Here is an 18883-nt window from a genome sequence, read left to right as displayed (position 1 = left end):
ATCATGGCCAACTCTTTTAAAAAACAGTATAGAACAGATTCTGAGTACATTGCATGCAAAAAAACTCAGTAATTATTATTCCGTAACTTTGTTTCAGGTATGTGTATATATACTGAATCAAAATGTAAAGTATATTTCTTATGTGGGTCCCAACAAAAAGTCTGAAATCACTATGCTAGTCTGTTTGAGGTTACAGAAAATAATTATTAAAAAACATGTAGTGCAGATATGCCCATCTCATTTCTACAGTGGATCAGGAATGGGGGTGCAGAGATGAAGATCAGAGATGGTAAAAGATTCAAGGTTAGGTGAGTAGAAAGCTGGCATACAACCTAATCATTGGTTTTCTTATGGCAACATACTGATTGCCGAAAAGATTATTTTAAAATTCCTCCTCCCCCTTCGGTTCTTCCTCCTCTAGGCTATGTCTAGTAACCATCATATCCACCCTAAGGGTGACCTGAAGGCTTCATTCTAAGCTTAGCAAAGAACCCTGTAGCCCCAGTGGAGCTCTAGCTCAGAGCAAGGGGAGGAATTAGATCCAGAGAGAAGTACACTGGGATATGCCTGTGGGTCAGTGTCTAGAGAACTCTTGTCCATTGCCAATTGCACATGTCTGATTTTCCTTTCTCAAGACAGATGTGCAAGAGCTCACACACTGGTTGCCAGCTTCTCCTCCTAAATAGCACCCTTATGTCTGGCTCTACCATTATAACTATATTAACAATTCAGCAGCCTTTGGTACATAGGTTAGATCCGCATGCATTTAATTGCCTCGGATGATTAAGAGTTAACACTGCTGACCTACCCAGAGGGAAATTGCAAGGAATATCCAATTAGAGGCAACCAGCCTCTTTGAAAATATCCAGTGTACCAGGAGTGCTTAATAATAATCATGATAATCATAACAATTCTAAATATATATTTTTAAAGCTGTGAGCTGTTTCTCACCCATGGAAAACTTTATTTGCTAGAAAGCAGATCCTTGCAATTATTCAAATTGGAGATTTGTATTTTTTTGTTGTTGTTGTTCCCCACAGCCTCTCCGGTGGAAGAAGGACAGAGAAAGCCATCCCAGAGGGGAACAGAATCAATCCCAGCTGCTCATTAAAAGGTAAACCGTCAATAATCTTTGTCAGGCCTTTTTATCTTGGGCTTTAGTACATGATGATCCCTAAGGCAGCATGTGGTATTGAGATTTAGAATGGCTCCTGGTTTGCACATCCCCATTGGCACAGGATTAACTCTCTGTATACCACTGCACACTGTCTCTGAACCACTGCTGAATGCTGGATGGACAAAGATTATGAGGCTGCTGTGTCCATCTGCAGGGAACATGGGCTTTCCTTGAGAACTATAACTATCTCAAGGTGCTTGGGGGCCAAATCCAGCCATTAGAAGGGGTAGCAGGAGATGAGAAATCAGGAGGTCATCACCAAGATTCCAATAACTCAAAATTCAACTCATGTCATGAGCATTTATTGAGAGCCCTTCATATGAATCTCTCACATTTGGATTTTGGTTGATCTTCAAAATAATGCTGGGAGGGAAGGGTTGTGATTCTTATCCTGCAAAAAAACAAAACAAAACAAAAAACAAACAAACAAAACAAACACCTCAGAGAAGATAACTTGCTGCTAACAATACCCCTGTATTGCATGTCTTTAAGTATCATTCATGTACTGATGACTTCCAAATTTATATCTCTAGTCTAAACTCTTTCTGGAACTACAAATTTACATATCCAACTGTGTGCTTGACATCTTCACTTGGATATCCAATAGGCATCCCAACCCTGACATGTCCGCAACTGAGCTCTTGATTTAGTCCCGTAAACCTGGAATCAATGACAACTCCATTTATCCACTCACTGCACAGGCTCCAAACCCTACAATCATCCTCATTGCCTACTCCCTCTCATTGCATTCATCAGCTAACCCTTATATCCAGACCATTTCTCACCATTTGTCTCTCATCACTCTGTTGTGGTTACTCTGCCCCAACTACCATTCTCTCTCCCTCCTGAGTCACCTTCTAACAAGGTCTCTTCATTTTCCCTTGCCCCTTTCAGCCTATCCCTGAAACATTAGCTATTGTGATCCTAGAAAGATGGAAGGTACATGATATTGTTTCTATGCCCCAATAGCTTCCCAGTTCACAGGGAGGAACTCCAACATTCTTCCTGTAATCTGAAGGTCCTAACTGATTGGGGCCCCATTAGCTCTCTGACTTCATCTACCTTGGTCACATGGCCTCCTTCAGTTTTTCTATCTGACCTACTCCTGATGTGGGTCTGTTACAGGTTGAATTGCATCTAACTCTGTCCCCCACCCCTACCCCCAAAGATGCTGGAGTCCTAACACTCAGTACCACATTAGGAACATGATCGTATTTGAAGAAAAGGTGTTTCTAGAAGCAATCAAGTTAAAATGAGGTCATTAAATGTAGATGCTAATCCAATAAGACTGGTCTTCCTCTTTTTAGATTTATTCATTTGTTTGAGAGAGAGAGGGAGGGAGCATGCACACAGAGGTGGGGAGGGACAGAGGGAAAGGGCAAGAGAAACTTTAGCAGACTTTATGTTCTACACAGAGCCTGACATGTTCAAGAACTCAGCACTCCATTCTAGTCATCTCTCTTTAACAAAGAGAAAGCTCACTGAGGGTAAGAAAAACATCTCAGTCACCTCCTTGGCAATAAGACTCAGCTTTGTGCCTGGCACATGATGAACATTCAGTAAATGATTTTGAAAAAAATGAATTGTACTAAGTGACTAAATGCTCATAGATGCTTACAATTTACTTGGGGTAGACGGGTAAGATTAAAATGCATGAAACAATTAGAGAACAAAGCAAAACAGTATAAAACTAAATACCAAATGGGAACCAAGTGTTCACAACTTCAGAAATCCTCTTATCTTGATAATTGATCCATGCTATATTAGGTTCTTCATATTAGTAGTAATTAGAATAATAATGATCCATTACAATGAAAACTTTAGTTTTCACAATGCTTTCGCATGCATTATCTCACTTGACTCTATTCCAATTATTTAGGGACAAAGAAGTCATAGACTCACTTATGCCACATCATGTAACATGAACAGGTTTCATGTCACATACTCTGCTGAACTCAGTTCCTGGTGAATCGAACTGCTACTCAAGTATTTCTGTGAGCTTTAGATGGTGTAACTTGTTTGTTCCCAGGGACTGAAGAAATGACCCATGGCACAGACTTCTAAAAATACCTAAACAACAAAATCACAAAAATCCCTAAAAATATAAATTTACAAGCAAAGGGGTATTTAGTAAATGCAATTTAATGTCCTCAAAATTTAAAACTATGTTGCATACATTTCACATACAGAGACTGCTGATTATATTTGGAGATTGATTATATTCCCAAATAAGCAAAAGGTTCTTTACCCAAAAGTAGAAAAATACCATTCAAAACTAAGAGGATGATTAGCTGTGAATTGAGTCAAACCTGACCAGAATAATGCTTGTCCATTCCAGCTTTCCTATCACAAAGAAATGCCATTTATTGAGCAGCTATTCTGAGCCAAGTATTGCATCAGGCACTATGTTAAGCACTTTATCTTCATTAACTGTAATATTTAGGCATTCTTAAGATGTGGGTATCATTATCCCCATTTCATTGATGAGAAAATTGATGTTCAAAGAGGTAAAGTAAATGTTGGTCTCACAACATAGCAATTCAGTGGCTGCTAGGATTCAGTCTATCTGACTTCAAAGTTAGTGTTCCCTCTATCTTAGGAAGGTTTGCTAATCAAGAATAAATGAATATTTTAGGGTTTCTAGTAATGTTAGGGACCTTTCATTTCAACTGTTTCTCATTATTGCTCTTAATGAAAATATGAATAATTAATTGGGGACTGACAGTCACCTCCTGATACAAAAACATTCAGAGTTGCAGATGGGTCCTCCCTACCTGACACCATAGCAACCAGTTGAAAAATGGGGAAAAAAAGGAAATCTCTTTTGATCACATAGTTTTGCTTCCATTTTAGGTGGAAGGAAGGAAGGAGAAAGATAATTAGCCTGCTTTCTGACTCTTAGGTATCATTCAACCAGAACATCTGTATTTCCCACTGTTCCTCTATTCTTTAATGATCTCAAAGCATTCTAGTAGCACGCAAGACAAAAAATACCTCCTGGTGGGGAAGAACTAGCTAGTCATAAAGTGGGGTTTTCCAGATTTCCTATTGGAGGACATCTATACCAAGTACCTTAATTCATCAACCTGAGGGGATTTGCTGGGAGACCATGAAACATTTCTTGATGCATTTCCAACTCAGTTGCCGGTGCTAGAAGGTTCTTTCTGCTAAAGGTTTCCCTCCTCACATCTGGTGGGTCTTTTATGTTCCCATAGAAGGAGAGGGAGAAAAAGGTAGTAGCAGGGGCCATTACTAAATTTCGCTCAGGGACTTCACTTCTATGATTTCAGAGCTTTCATGAAGAAGAATGGGATCTCCTTAAGACAAGAAGGCGTGTTACCTAACTCTGTCAAGGAGGCAGAGGGGATCCGGGCAGCAAGGAGAGCCTTCTGACAAGGGGGCATTGGAGCAAACTTACATAATGAAGAGAAGTTTGCCAAGTGGAAAATGAGCAAGTGTGCATATGTGAAACATGTATGTGTGTGGTAGGTTGGGAGTATGGGAAGGAAAAGGAAACACTAGCACATGCAAGGTACAGAGGTATGAAGTAGCGAGGTATAATTTGTATAAACAGCCTCACCTGTAGCCACCTGATCTGGGTTTGCCTTCCTTGTTTTCAGGCTGTAGCTGAGATGTTACTTATCTCCAAGAAGCCTTCCCTGATATGCCAATTCCAGGATAAATTCTCCTACTTTTTATCTCAAAAAAACAAAACAAAACAAAACCCCTGTACTTCCCTTTACTGAATGTAGATTCCTGCTGTTAGCTAGATTTTTAGGTCTGACGTAGTTTCCTATTACTAGGGAACTACATAACAAAAACGTTAACAAATTACCACAATCTTAGTGGTTTAAAGCAGCAGATATTTATTATCTTACAGCTCTGTAGGCCAGACATCTGAGGTGGGCCTTACAGAGCTAAAATAAAGGTATCAGTAGGACAAGCTCCTTTTGACGCTCCTGGGGATAATCTATTTTCTCGCCTCTCCCAGTTTCCAGTGGTTGCCAGTATTCCTTGGCATATGGCTGCATCATGGTCGCATACCCTTTTCCTCTTCTTGCCTCCTCTGTTTCCCACTTGTAAGGACACTTGTGATTATATTTAGGACCCACTAAATAGGATAATCTTCCTAGCACAAGATCCTTAATTTAATCACATGTACAACTTCATTTTGCTACGTAAGGAAACATTCACAGATTCCAGGGATCAGGATCTTGATATCTTTGGAGACCATTATCAGTCTACCACAAAGCCCTTACTGTCATGAGCACCATCAGTTCCTCACTCTGTTCCTAGTGCCCTGCACAGTGTCCAGCTCATAACAGGTACACAGTGTACGTATGTCAAAAAGAAGAAATTAAATTAGAAGGTGTGTGAAAGAATGGATGCCGTAGGTAACCCAAGCCATGTGGGTATCACCACTGACAAGGCTGGACATTGAGCAGGGAAAATCACAAAGGGTTGTGTAGCCATAATAAGGATTTTAGATTTTATGTAATAGTGAGGAATTGCTGAAGGGCTTCAAGCAGAAAACATTTTAAAGAATCTTATGTTAACATAAATGTCATTGGTCCCCACCTTGCCTCTGAGGTCTGCATCTCTCCAGGACAAATTTAGAAAGTGGTATTCCTCTTTTTCAATGGCAAAGTGAACTTGCTCTGATTTTTACTTGTTGGTAGAATGGAACACACACTTGAGGCAGCTTTATGGTTAAGGTACCAGTTTAAAAAGACAAAGTCCTTGCATAAACCAAAGATCCATACACTCCAAAGGGAAGAGTCCATACTCTTTTTCCTGATGACAGTTGCCTTAGTACCTGGAAATCCACAAACTCTGGGTTTCTTTGCAAGGTTCCAGGAACGCAGTATGGAAAAAGGGAGGCTCTCAGACATACAGAAAGGGCCTCAGGCCACTTAGAAATGATCACAAAAAAAGCATAAGCATATGCTTCCCTCAAGTGAAGATGTGTGCATGTATGCCCACATGGGGGAGAGGGACAGGGGAGGAAAAGGAACAGACAACAAGGAATTTTATAAGTGGGCTCCGCAGCTGCCAAGTAAATGGGAATATGTTCAGCACTCAAAGGGAAAAGCAAAGGCAATGCCAGCATGGCTCTCAGAACCACTGCCTAGTGCCAGAAACCTTTGAAAGTACATTTTTTTCTCATTCACATTCCCAAACAGTAAATAGCATTGTCAAACCCAATCTTGTCATAAACACAACTCATTTGGCATTTTCTAATCTTTTACATTGATTTAACCAGCAAAGGGTTTTCCCATCCACATCTCATTGGAGGCTCATACTACCTCCTTAGAGGGAGGCATGGAAGCTCTCATAATCTCTATTTTAGAGGCTCAGAGGGGACATGGGCTTCTGCCCACCGTCACATAGTGAGTCAACTAAGGTGGATTATTCCAATTCCAGTTCTGTTGTGCTATTCAAATTATGCTTTGGAAGGATCGTATCACATTACCTAGGTGGAATTTGTATGTGTCTACACACACACACACACACACAATATATATATATATGTGTATACACACGCACACACACACACACACAATAGACATGTTTATATGCTCCTAAAACATACAGATCCAACAGGAAAGCACTTGAGATGGCATCAAGAGAGTACAAAGAGAAAAGTATTATGTTCAGACGAAATAATGGCACGGAAGCCTTTCTTTACTCTCAACTAAAGGAATGAAACCATGATGACAAATTCATAGGGGCCAATTCACTTGGATATTCTTTGGATTAAAAAGCTAGATGGTAATTAGGATATGTGTCATACTCCTCTAGAACAAGAACTCCTGTATCATCATATTTTTAAAAATCTCCAATATCGACACCTTTTTCTGTGGTCAGTATTGCACAATGTTGGGCCACTAGAGGCAAATGAAGATGTAATCCCTGCTTTCAAGGGGCTCACAACTGAGGGACAGGAAGCTTTGTAAATCTAGCCATTCTCCTACAACAGAACAAGTTTCTTTCAACTTGTTAACCCATGGGAACACAGCAGTTGGGCATCTAACTCCACTTCATTCACAGGAGGCTTTCTAGCAGAGCTGATGTGGGGGCAGAAGGGAGGATGCTGTGTGGGAGCTGGCTGGATTAGCAGAGCTCATGAATGTTCAGTGACTCAACCAAAGAATAAATAACTGAATGAAGGAGGGACTCCAGTTTCTCTGCATGGGCCTGATCCTGTCTCTGGGCCACCACAGTAAGTCTCCATTTCTTTTAGACAGTCAAATATGCAAGTTTATTGCCTCAAAGCCTCAAGAATTTATAGATTGTTTAGGAAGTGGAGGTAATACTCAATAAATTAAACAAACAAACAAACAAACCCACAACTTGGGGGAAATGAAAAGATCCACAGCCTCTTCCCCTTGTCTAATGAAAGAAAATAAACGTTTCTGGTTTCTCTTCACTCAGTGCTATCCCATCTTCTCCCTCGGTTAGTGAATTTTTTGGATGTCCAATTATCAGTCAGGCTGGAAACAAGTTTCTCTTCTTTAAGATAAACAGCCAATGACTGAAGCACAATTTATATCTATTATGTTTTCATTGGGCTCCCGTCTCAGTCTGGGTGAGGCTAAATAAGAAGAACGGTTAGAAAAATTGGAGGCGAGGACACAAATGAGTATTTTACCTTTGGCATTTAGATGTGGATCTGATCCCGAACCCCATGTGTCTTCCTCTGTGACATTTCTAGCACTGAACAGGAAAGTATGAGTCTAAATACAGATATAGTCTATAATGAATCCATCTGGCCCCACATCAAGATTTTAAATATTTACAATTATGGCCCTGGCCTTATTAAACTTGCAGGAAAATAGCAGCAATAGGGTTTACATATTAGGCTGGAGAAGCTTCCTTTTTCCTGCATGATGACAGCCACTGCCTGAAATTTCCCAAAAAATATATATTCGTTTACCAGACTCTCAAGGTCAGGAGATGGCATTGAAACACCGGGAAAATGGCTTGCTGGGATTTCTCAAACTGCACACAGGGCACAGCAAAGAGCATGTATGAGCTATCAAGTCCTTATTTAAATCCATTCCCATCTTGAAAGGCTATTCCATGCTGATTGCCCAAGAGGAGGCAATTCTAGCAGATAAATGGGAACAAGTGATAAATACTGGGAAATTAGGAACTTCCTGTTATCAGAAGCAATGCAAAAATCAAGATTTGAGAGGCACCTGGGTGGTTCAGTCGGTTAAGCGGTTGCCTTTAGTTCAGGTCATGATCTCAGGTCTTGGGATGGAGCCCTACAATGTCAGGCTCTCTCTCAGCAGGGAGCCTGCTTCTCCCTCTCTCTCTGTCCCTCTACCCTGTTGGTGTGCTCTTTCTCTCTCTCTCTCTCTCTCTCTCTCTCAAATAAATAAAATGTTAAACAATAGAGATCTGAGCCTGAGTTAAAACCTGATCTTATTAGTGTCTTCTAGTTTGAGAAGGCAAAGTGGCTTCCTTAAAGAATCACATGGCTGGGATGCCAGGAAATTTTGGTTCCAGTATGAGCCTGCCACTCACCCATAATCTCAGTTTCCTTGAGAGCTCATTTTCTTTTCTTTTCTTTTCTTTTTTTTTGTATATATATTTTTATTGGAGTTTGATTTGCCAACATATAGTATAACACCCAGTGCTCATCCCGTCAAGCGCCCTCCTCAGCACCCAACACCCAGTCACCCCATCCTCTCACCTCCTCCCCTTCCACTACCCCTTGTTCATTTCCCAGAGTTAGGGAGAGTCCATTTTCTCATTAGTAAAATGGAAGGAATAACCACTCCCTGCCTCATAGGATTGTTGGAAGATCCAACACTGGTTTGCAAACACTATGGTTTAAGAGCCATTAGGGTTGCTACAGATTAGTTGAATGGATCATAACTACTATTATTTAAACAAAATATAGAATAAAATAAAACAGAATGAGATGTAGGATTGCTCACATAGAAGTTTTGCAAAATTTTTGTTTTGTTTATATGTATGTAGGTATGTACTAGGTTGCTTTGGTAAACATATCTGTTTCTGTAAATTAAGGCTATAGTATATGAAAGACCTTTGTAAAATGTAAATGGAAGTATTCAATTCCCAAGCTAGTGGCCCAGCAATAACAAATGTGTCGTTTCATCTATGCAGTATTTTATTTTTTAAAAAATATACTTTATTTTTGAGTTTTTGGTTCATAGCAAAATTGAGTAGAAAGTACAGAGATTTCCTATATACTTCAAAAATCAGTTGACCACATTTATGCGAGTCTACTTCTAGGCTCTATCTTCTGTTCTAGAGATCAATTTGTCTATCCTTCCACTAATACCACACTGTCTCAATTGTTGTAGCCTCACAGTAGGTCATGAAGTCAGGCAGTGTCAGTCCTCCAACTTAATTCTTTTTCAGTGCTATTCTGGGTCTTTTGCTTCTCCATGTAAGTTTTAGAATCAGTTTTCCAATACCCACACTATAACTTGGTGGGATTCTACTGAATCTAAAGATCAAGTAGGGAAGACCTGACAGCTCAACAATACTGAATCTTCCTATTAACCATGAACATATGATATCTCTCCATTTATTTAGTTCTTTGATTTCTTCATCAGAGTTGTAGAGTTTTCTTTATATAGGTCTTGTGTATATTTTGATATGTAAGCTACTTATTTTATTTCTGGTGGTGTTAATATAAATAGAATCATGTTTTAAGTTTCAAATTCTATTTGTTCATTGCTGGTATATAGGTGAATGATTAACTCCTATATGTTAACCTTGTATCCTGCAACTTTGATGTAATCACTTATTAGTTCTGGGAGCTTTCTGTTGTTGATTTGCTCAGATTTTCTACCTAGATGATTATATTGCTCAAAAACAAAGAACATTTTATTTCTCTTTCCCAATCTGTATACCTTTTATTTCTCCTTCTGTCTGAATGCATCCAGTGGTATTGGAACAGTGGTGAATGGGGATATCCTTAGGCTTGTTCCTGATCTTAGTGTGAAAGCTTTGAGATTCTCACCACTAAGTATGATGTCATCTGTAAATTTTTGTAAATATTCTTTATCAACCTAAGCTTTCCAAATAATCTTTTTAAATGTACTCAGCGCTCATATCCCAGGTCCTTCAACTGCCACTGTGGCTTATTCTCAGCATCTTTGACTCATGTTACTTAACTGATCATGAAAGCCTCTGTATTTGTGATAGTTAGGTAAAACATATGTGTACAGACCTCCAGTTTGGGAGTTTCCACACTGAAATAGTATCGTCTTTGCAATTGTTGCCTAAATTCTTAAGAACAGGAACTTGATCTTTCAATGTATCCTCCAGGCTGGCAATGTCCTTTACATAGTACCTGCTCAATAAATATTTCTCTTTTTAAAAATATTTTTTTATTTATTTTTAAAGATTTTATTTATTCATTCATGAAAGAGAGAGAGAGAGAGAGAAAGAGAGAGACATAGGCAGAAGGAGAAGCAGGCTTCCTGACAAAGAGCCCGATGTGGGACTCCCAGGATCTGGGATCACGCCCTGAGTTGAAGGCAGACACGCTCTACCGCTGAGCGACCCAGGCATCCCTGAAAGATTTTATTTATTTATACATTAGAGATTCAGAGATAGAGACAGAGGGAGAAGTACATTCCCTAGAGTGACTCAGTCCCAGGACCCCGGGATCATGACCTGAGCCAAAGGTAGACGCTCAACCATTGAGCCCCCCAGGTGCTCCCTAATAAATATTAATTGAACCAAAGAACATTACTGGTGGATAAATGAGCAGAGTTGAGATTTCTGGATTCTTGTCTGGGCTCAGGCTTTGCCACTGGCCACCTGAGTGAGACTTAGGGAGCCATTTCCCTGCTCTGTGTTTACGTTTTCTTCATTGGTAAAATGAGAGTACTGGACTCAAACCAGTGTTTTTCATACATATGTGTGCTCTGGGAGAGCCACAAGCAATGAAAGGTGCTTGTGTCTGCTAAATGATGAAGATTTAAACTGCTAGAAGAATCCATTTATTGCTTTTATATGTTTTGTTTTTAGGTTCTGCCTCAAGATTTCATTTAACTAGATGATCTCAAGGATCCCATCTAGCTCTGCCATTCAAGGACTCCACTCCAGTGTAGTGCTATCTCAGGCACACTCCAATGCCTTCATTAAGTTGTCTGTTTTTCCTTCAAAGCCAGCTAAGGTATTAGTGACTGAGGCAGTGCTTGATATGAATAGAACATTTGACTACACACAGCTGGGGTCTTCATCTGTTATCTGGCTTTCAAACAGAGTCCACATAAATGGTCCCATCTTCCTTTGACTCCTGCAATTCCTGATGACTAACGGCATTCGTCTCCTCTGATATGTGGCTACTCCTATAGATCTTCCTGGGAACTTTCTGTTTTAGGGGTTCATCCATCAGCCAACATGGATTAGGAGGACAGTTAATGGAGAATTCATTATGATGAGAAATCTGTGAGTTGCAGTCATAAAATTTGCTTTTGCTTTTATAGAAAGCTTCATCACTCACCCACTCCTCCTGAAAACAATTGATACCAGGCTTAACTCTCCTACTCTGTTCTCCGGCTATTTGATTTGTTTCCATGTAAGTTTACTAAGTGCTTATTATGTACCTGGTACCATGCTAAACATGAGCAGTAAACCAAATTGTGCCTTACATATCCATGCTACCAGTGACCCTTGGGATTTCCCCTTTCTATTCTCTTATCTCAAGATTATATTCACTCGCAAATTATATTAAGCCTTTTCTGGCCCATCCCTCATAAGCTAACTTATTATTCATCATACTTTGTACTTGTATTCTTTGACTTCTTTCTTTAGATGACATGTTTTACCTTGTGCCTCTGTTTCTTTACTTCATGGGGAAGATAAAGAGTAAAAAAGGAGCAAAGCACTGAAATTGTGTCAGCTACATGATATGTATTAAATAAACACTAGCTATTATTATTTTATACTCATAACTGGCATTGTATCTATTTCATCTGAGTAGATATGATAGAGTAGAAAGCAAGGATGGGAGGGGCCTGGGCATTGGGAATGGTCATTCAAAGGGAGGAAGAAAAGATCCAAAGGATTCCAGATGTGTAGATGCTTGGACCAGGGGTGGAACAGAAAGGAGATGCTTTTGGACTGAAAATAGATAATGCCAGAAATGTTCTTCCAATTGTAGCTTCCGTTCCAAGCTATGACCAGTTTCCCATGAAGGGTCAGACATCATGACTGTTGTCACTTCTCCAGCCCTATCACCCTGCAGCTCTGGAAGGAAATTTTCTGTGCTGGCCTTTCAAGAGGAGCTGCCTCAGGCTTTCAGCTCAGACTGCCAAGTCAAGGGAGAGGGTCACACTTCTTGGCAGCCAAGGGTGAAGGGCTCCTCAGGCAATACTTGATCTGCTGGCTGCTTTTCTGGCAGCCCACTCAAAATTATTGATTTGAGTATGTGGATTAGAATGAGAGCTGGAGCTGTAAAGGGGTCTGTTATTGATGCCTAATAAAACTGGTATAATTTGAGGGTCCTCTGTTCACACGCTCTCAGAGGGTCTAAGTCTGTGCTTTCCACCTAAGGCTAGAACCCACAGTTCAAAAGTTGTCAGTACTCTATTCATCTGGCCAGCTGCAAACTGGCCATATCAAAGCATATATGCAGTGGTATTTAGTTATTATCACATGGTCATACGGGGGCTTAAATTCTTCCTTGGAACCTTTTTTAATGAGGTTATTCATTTGCGGGTTTTTTTTCCCCATGATTTGGTTCAGTTATCCATTCAACAAATACGTTCTAATCTCCTGGAACAGTACTTCCTATTTAGATAAGTTAGAAAACAACTATACAATCTCTGCTCTCTATTGATCACAGACTAATTATTAGAGAAAAAGAGTAAACAATAACATAGAGAGTGAGCAGTGTTACAACAGTGATCAGGACATATTAAGGCATGGGCAAGGCCCCTGGAGACAAATATCAAAAGGAGTGAGTCAAATATAAAAATGCAGTTTTATTTTATTTTATTATTTTATTTTTTTAAGGATTTTATTTATTTATTCATGAGAGACACAGGCAGAGGGAGAAGCAGGCTCCATGAAGGGAGCCTGATGCAGAACTCTATCCCGGGACTCCAGGATCACGCCCTGGGCCGAAGGCAGGCGTTAAACCGCTGAGCCATCCAGGGATCCCCTAAAAATGCAGTTTTAAAACAAATACATGTGGGCAATAGACATGCACAATCCTTCCTCCTAAGCCCTACCTTGACCTTGAGTTGCACCACATTTCTGGCATCCCATGTCCCTAAACATTCCACTACAACAGAGGCCTCCCCTAGATGGGCTTAGCATCAGATATCTGAGCATGTTTATTTTACCTATAGTTTGGTAGTAAAACATGTTTCCTTGTTTTATATGCTAAATAAAAAGCCTACTTCAAAATACTATACAATATTCACAGTAATGATGATAATCAATTGCTAACATTTATTGGCTACCTATTTGGCTAAGCAGTTTATATCCATCAGTTATTTAGTCCTTGTGAAACCTTGCGTGTTAGGATCTATTGGTCTTCATTTCACAAGAGGACATGGAAGTACACAGAATTTGCCTTAAATTACCTCACTACTAAGTGATGGAGCTTAAACTTGAATCCATATCTGACTACTAAACAAATCCCTCTCATCACTGCCTTATATTATTTCAGAAAAGGGTCTTTGGGTACATAATGGGGCAAAGCTTCACCAAAGAGCTAAGTGCTTAAGAACAAACAGGAATTTAAAAATTTGTTCATCTTGGGGCACCCAGGTGGCTCGGTGGTTGAGCATCTGCCTTTGGCTCAGGTCATAATCCCAGGACCCAGGATCGAGTCCCACATCAGGCTCCCTGTAGGGATCCTTTTCCCTCTGCCTATGTCCCTGCCTCTCTCTGTGTGTCTCTCATGAATAAATAAATAAAATCTTAAAAAAAATGTGTTCATCTCAATAACCATTTAGCCTCCTCTGTTCTACCAGTCTATGAAGTTCATTTATTTCAATTTAATGAATTAATACTAAGGTGGCCATTCAATGCCTCAAATTTTGGTAATTATATATATATATATATATATTATATATATTATATATATATATAAATATATATATAATATACAAAATTTGAGGCATTGAGTGGCCACCTCAGTGTTTATATATATATAAACATATATACATATATATGTATATACATATACATAATGTAATTTCTGTAATGTAATTTTCTATAATTTCTTTCTCTTCATCTTCCCTGCCTTTTATCCCCATGAGCCTAGCAGAGTGCTAGACACATACTTGACTGGTGACGGATGGGTGTATACAAAATCTGAGATTTGGGCAACCTCCCAAGTCATCAGTCATGATGCAGAGCTTGAAGGTGACAGCTACATATCCCCAGCTGCAGTTTGAACAAAAACAACATTTTATTTCAAGGCACAGTGGAAAGCTTCTCCTTTGCTTTGAGAGTGTTAATTATTTTGAAGAGTAAAAATGTGTGTTCAGACTGGGGCAGAAATATCCAGACCCTTTGCCGCTAATTTCTAAAGACAGATTCTATTCTTTTACCAAAGATGTCTTCTTTAATCAAATGTTATGCACTCTTTTGATTTTCTTTGCTGGTTTTGGTCTCCATTCTGTTCTGTTGTTCAAGAATCATTTTTAGAGATTTGGGGAGTAGGTAGGGAAGGGAAAGGACTCTAATAAGCCAAGAACAATAAATAGAGCAAATTTTCCTTTATGCTTTTGGAAACAGGAAGACCCGAGAACAAGTTAAGAGAGCTCTTCCTTTGCTAGCAAATTCATTTTCATAATGAGAGGCGGTCATCTTTCCTGAGGAGTCTGAAATTCTAAGATAAAGATGAAAAGATGGTATTTTATCATAATGACATGGATCTGCATCCCCATTTATTTTGTGCTCCAGCAGCAAAATATACTGGGGACTGTCATTCTGCTTTCAAACTGGGAAAATATTTAGCTATTTAAATGATTCGAAAGTAAAAAGAAGCACCAAAGGGGAACAGCACAGAATAATAGCTTTATAGTCTCTCTAGGAGAAAAAAAAATCAAACCAATGACCCAGATAGTCAGAATTTGTAACTTGCTTCCTTAAGTTCTGTCTACAACTAGTGCTCTATAGGAAAGAGTAATTCTTTGGCTGTTCCTTACTACGAATAATCATTCTTTATACCCTTATAGCACTTTAGACTTCTTTCAAAGTACTTCCATGTCCATGATCTCATTTAGGCCTCAGAGCAGCCTTGCAAACTATTCAGGGCCAGCGTGATCACCCCCATTAGCTGAAATCAGTGTGTGTTCACACACCTCACCCTAGCCTTAGGTATAGTTAAAAGAGCAGAAACCACAACCACATACTCAGGTCCAAACACCAGATTTCTTTTCCCAGAAACCTACCTCTTTCTTTCTCAGAAGGTGCACAAATGTCAGCAGCTCACAAAGTTACAAATTTCACCATCTTCAAAACAATTAACTTCATGTGCCTCTTGTAGCCAACAATATTGAAAATACAGCCTTGCTCTGGAAACAGAAAGTGATGGTATCTCTCCTCTTCTCTTTTTTTTATTTGAGTCCAAGAGTATCTGGAACTTTGGGTGGAAACTTAATCACTTAAAACAAAAATGTAGGGGATGTATTTGAGAGCACCTCATTTTCCATTATGACATATGTTTCAGTCACATCATGTTGGTGCCTAGCTCTACCTCTGCTTTAAATCTACAATTGGATTGTATTTTCACCTTCTGGTTTAAATACATTTCGAGTGTGTCAGTATCATTGCTTCTACTCCAGATTAATAGGATCAGCCAGAAGGATGGCTGACATTTTTGTTGCTATAGAAACTGGTCCTGATGTTACACAGCTTGCCTTTCCCCTATTTGCCATACATCTATCCAGCTACTGAACACGGACATCTTTTTGTTTCACAAGGAATTACATTAAAAAATTAAGCCATGATTTCATCTTGTTTTTGTTTCCGTTCTAAGAGAGTATTAAATAATATTATGAGGCATCCAGAAAAAAGTAGGAATTGGTGATATTTCTTGATAGCTTAAGAGCTTCCAGATATAAAAAGAATACAAGTTGAAGGGTGCCTGGCTGGCTTATTTGGTAAAGCATATGACTCTTGCTCTCAGGGTCATGAGTTCAAACCCCATGTTGGGCATAGAGCCTACTTTAAAAAAGAAAATACAAGTTGAGCATATTATCCTACAACCTAAATCCTTATTCTTTCCTGCTTGAGTTAAGTACTTCAAGGTTTTCCTTAGCAAACCCCTAGGCCAAGCCAGCACATTGCATCAGAGCCTATGGACAACCATACCAAGACAACTCCTTCTTTTGTCCCTCCCATCTATACACAGAAAAAAATTAGTTTCTGGATGGCTGTTTCTTTAAATATGTCATCAACATCCTCCAACATATCACCTCCACTCTACATTGAAATTCTTTCTCCACAGATGCACTACTGCCCCCAGAGAAAACCTCTCATACAGAATTAAGATGTAAAGTCTCAGCACTTAATGATGCAGCTAGCATGTATGTCTGATGCCAGAAGGTACACACAAGGAGGAAAAGATAGAGGGAATGGGGGGAAAAAGCACCCTGGGAAATGACTGGGAAACACAGCTTCTCCAGTAATGACTAATGTTTATCAAAAGCAGAGGCCATGAGCAGCTCTCTAATTGGCAGAATTGAAACTGTCAAATGCCTTTTTGTCATGGCTATGATGATAGGTAGTAAAAGGTTATACATTAGAGTGGAATTTCTCCCTTTCCCATTACAGGTTTAAATAAAACATTCACAATCATTTAGGAGGCATAGATGACCAAAAGGGACCGATTCTTCCAGCAGCTCTCTAGGTTATCAAGCTTACTCGTAGCTGTTGCAGAACCTTGAGGGATGTATCCACTTTGGAAATCAGGTGGAATTTATGAGTAGTGTATTGACTAAAAGAATATTTAAGCAAGACTTTTCATTTGATAGAATATGGAACTCACCCTATTAGATACAGAGAACTCTATTTTTTTGTATATTTTTTTTATTGGAGTTCGATTTGCCAACATATAGCATAACACCCAGTGCTCATCCCGTCAAGTGCCCCACTCAATGCCCATCACCCAGTCACCCCAACCCCCCACCCACCTCCCCTTCTACTACCCTTTGTTCATTTCCCAGAGTTATGTGTCTCTCATGTTCTGTCTCCCTCTCTGATATTTCCCCACTAATTTTCTCTCCTTTCCCATTTAATTCCTTTCACTATTTTTTATATTCCCTGAATGAATGAAACCATATAACATTTGTCCTTCTCTGACTGACTTACTTCACTCAGCATAATACCCTCCAGGTCCATCCACGTCGAAGCAAATGGTGGGTATTCATCATTTCTAATGGCTAATATTCCATCGTATATATAGACCGCAGCTTCTTCATCCATTCATCTTTTGATGGACACCGAGGCTCCTTCCACAGTTTGGCTATTGTGGACATTGCTGCTATAAACATCAGGGTGCATGTGTCCTGCCATTTCACTGCATCTGTATCTTTGGGGTAAATCCCCAGCAGTGCAAGTGCTGGGGGTAGGGCAGATCTATTTTTAACTCTTTGAGGAACCTCCACACGGTTTTCCAGAGTGGCTGCACCAGTTCACATTCCCACCAACAGTGCAAGAGGGTTCCCCTTTCTCCACCTCCTCTCCAACATTTGTTGTTTCCTGTCTTGTTAATTTTCACCATTCTCACTGGTGTGAGGTGGTATCTCATTGTGGTTTTGATTTGTATTTCCCTGATGGCAAGTGATGCGGAGCATTTTCTCATGTGCCTGTCGGCCACGTGTATGTCCTCTTTGGTGAAATTTCTGTTCATGTCTTTTGCCCATTTCATGATTGGATTGTTTGTTTTTTGCTGTTGAGTTCAATACGTTCTTTATAGATCTTAGATACTAGCCCTTTATCTGATATATCCTTTGAAAATATCTTCTTCCATTCTATAGGTTGTCTTTTAGTTTTGTTGACTGTTTCTTTTGCTGTGCAGAAGCTTTTTATCTTGACTAAGTTCTGATAGTTCATTTTTGCTTCTGTTTCCCTTGCCTTCATAGATGTATCTTGCAAGAAGTTGCTGTGGCTAAGTTCAAAAAGGGTGTTGCCTGTGTTCTTCTTGTCTCACATTTAGATCTTTCATCCATTTTGGGTTTATCTTTGTGTATGGTCTAAGAGAATGGTCTAGTTTCATTCTTCTGTACATGGCTGTTCAATTTTCCCAGCTCCATTTATTGAAGAGACTGTCCTTTTTCCAGTGGATAGTCTTTCCTGCTTTGTCGAATATTAGTTAACCATAGAGTTGAGGGCCCATTTTTGGGTTCTCTATTCTGTTCCATTGATCTATGTGTGATACAGAGAATTCTAATGAGGTTGAGGCTATTTTGTATCAAGAGCCAAAGAGGAAGAAGAAATGCCAGGAGCCTTTCTATCATTTCTATCATAATTTCTGTGAGGTAGAAGTTCTCTTCAAATTCACCTGACAGATGAAGAGGCTGAGGTTGGGCAAGGGCTAAATATTGTCTATAACACCACCTTACTGGCTCCCAGGCTTCCTTCAAGTGGTTGAGTTGGAAAGTGGAATGGCCAATAGTAGGTAATGTGTGTATGTGATCATTTTTGTAGTTGGCCTATACAATCTACACATAACACAACATGAGCTAA

At 39.5% G+C, this 18883-nt stretch overlaps 1 protein-coding gene and 1 long non-coding RNA gene across 19 annotated transcripts in view; one reads left to right on the top strand and one right to left on the bottom strand.

The window, feature by feature from the left end:
* Window positions 1–8552, top strand: part of LOC112647102 (uncharacterized) — a 33472-nt gene extending 24920 nt beyond the window's left edge. Inside the window, exons 2-3 of the long non-coding RNA XR_003128085.3 lie at window positions 1041–1114; window positions 4468–8552. This is a non-coding gene — a long non-coding RNA (uncharacterized LOC112647102). The remainder of the gene's footprint in view (window positions 1–1040; window positions 1115–4467) is intronic.
* The window catches only part of DAB1 (DAB adaptor protein 1), a 1117693-nt gene that overhangs the window by 708996 nt on the left and 389814 nt on the right, over window positions 1–18883 (bottom strand). The window lies entirely within an intron of this gene.

This window comes from Canis lupus, chromosome 5 (genome assembly GCF_003254725.2).
Source record: "Canis lupus dingo isolate Sandy chromosome 5, ASM325472v2, whole genome shotgun sequence".
In the NCBI taxonomy this organism is placed as follows: domain Eukaryota; kingdom Metazoa; phylum Chordata; class Mammalia; order Carnivora; family Canidae; genus Canis; species Canis lupus.
The sequence above is the reverse complement of the archived record's forward strand: the minus strand, read 5'-3'. Positions and strand labels throughout refer to the sequence as shown.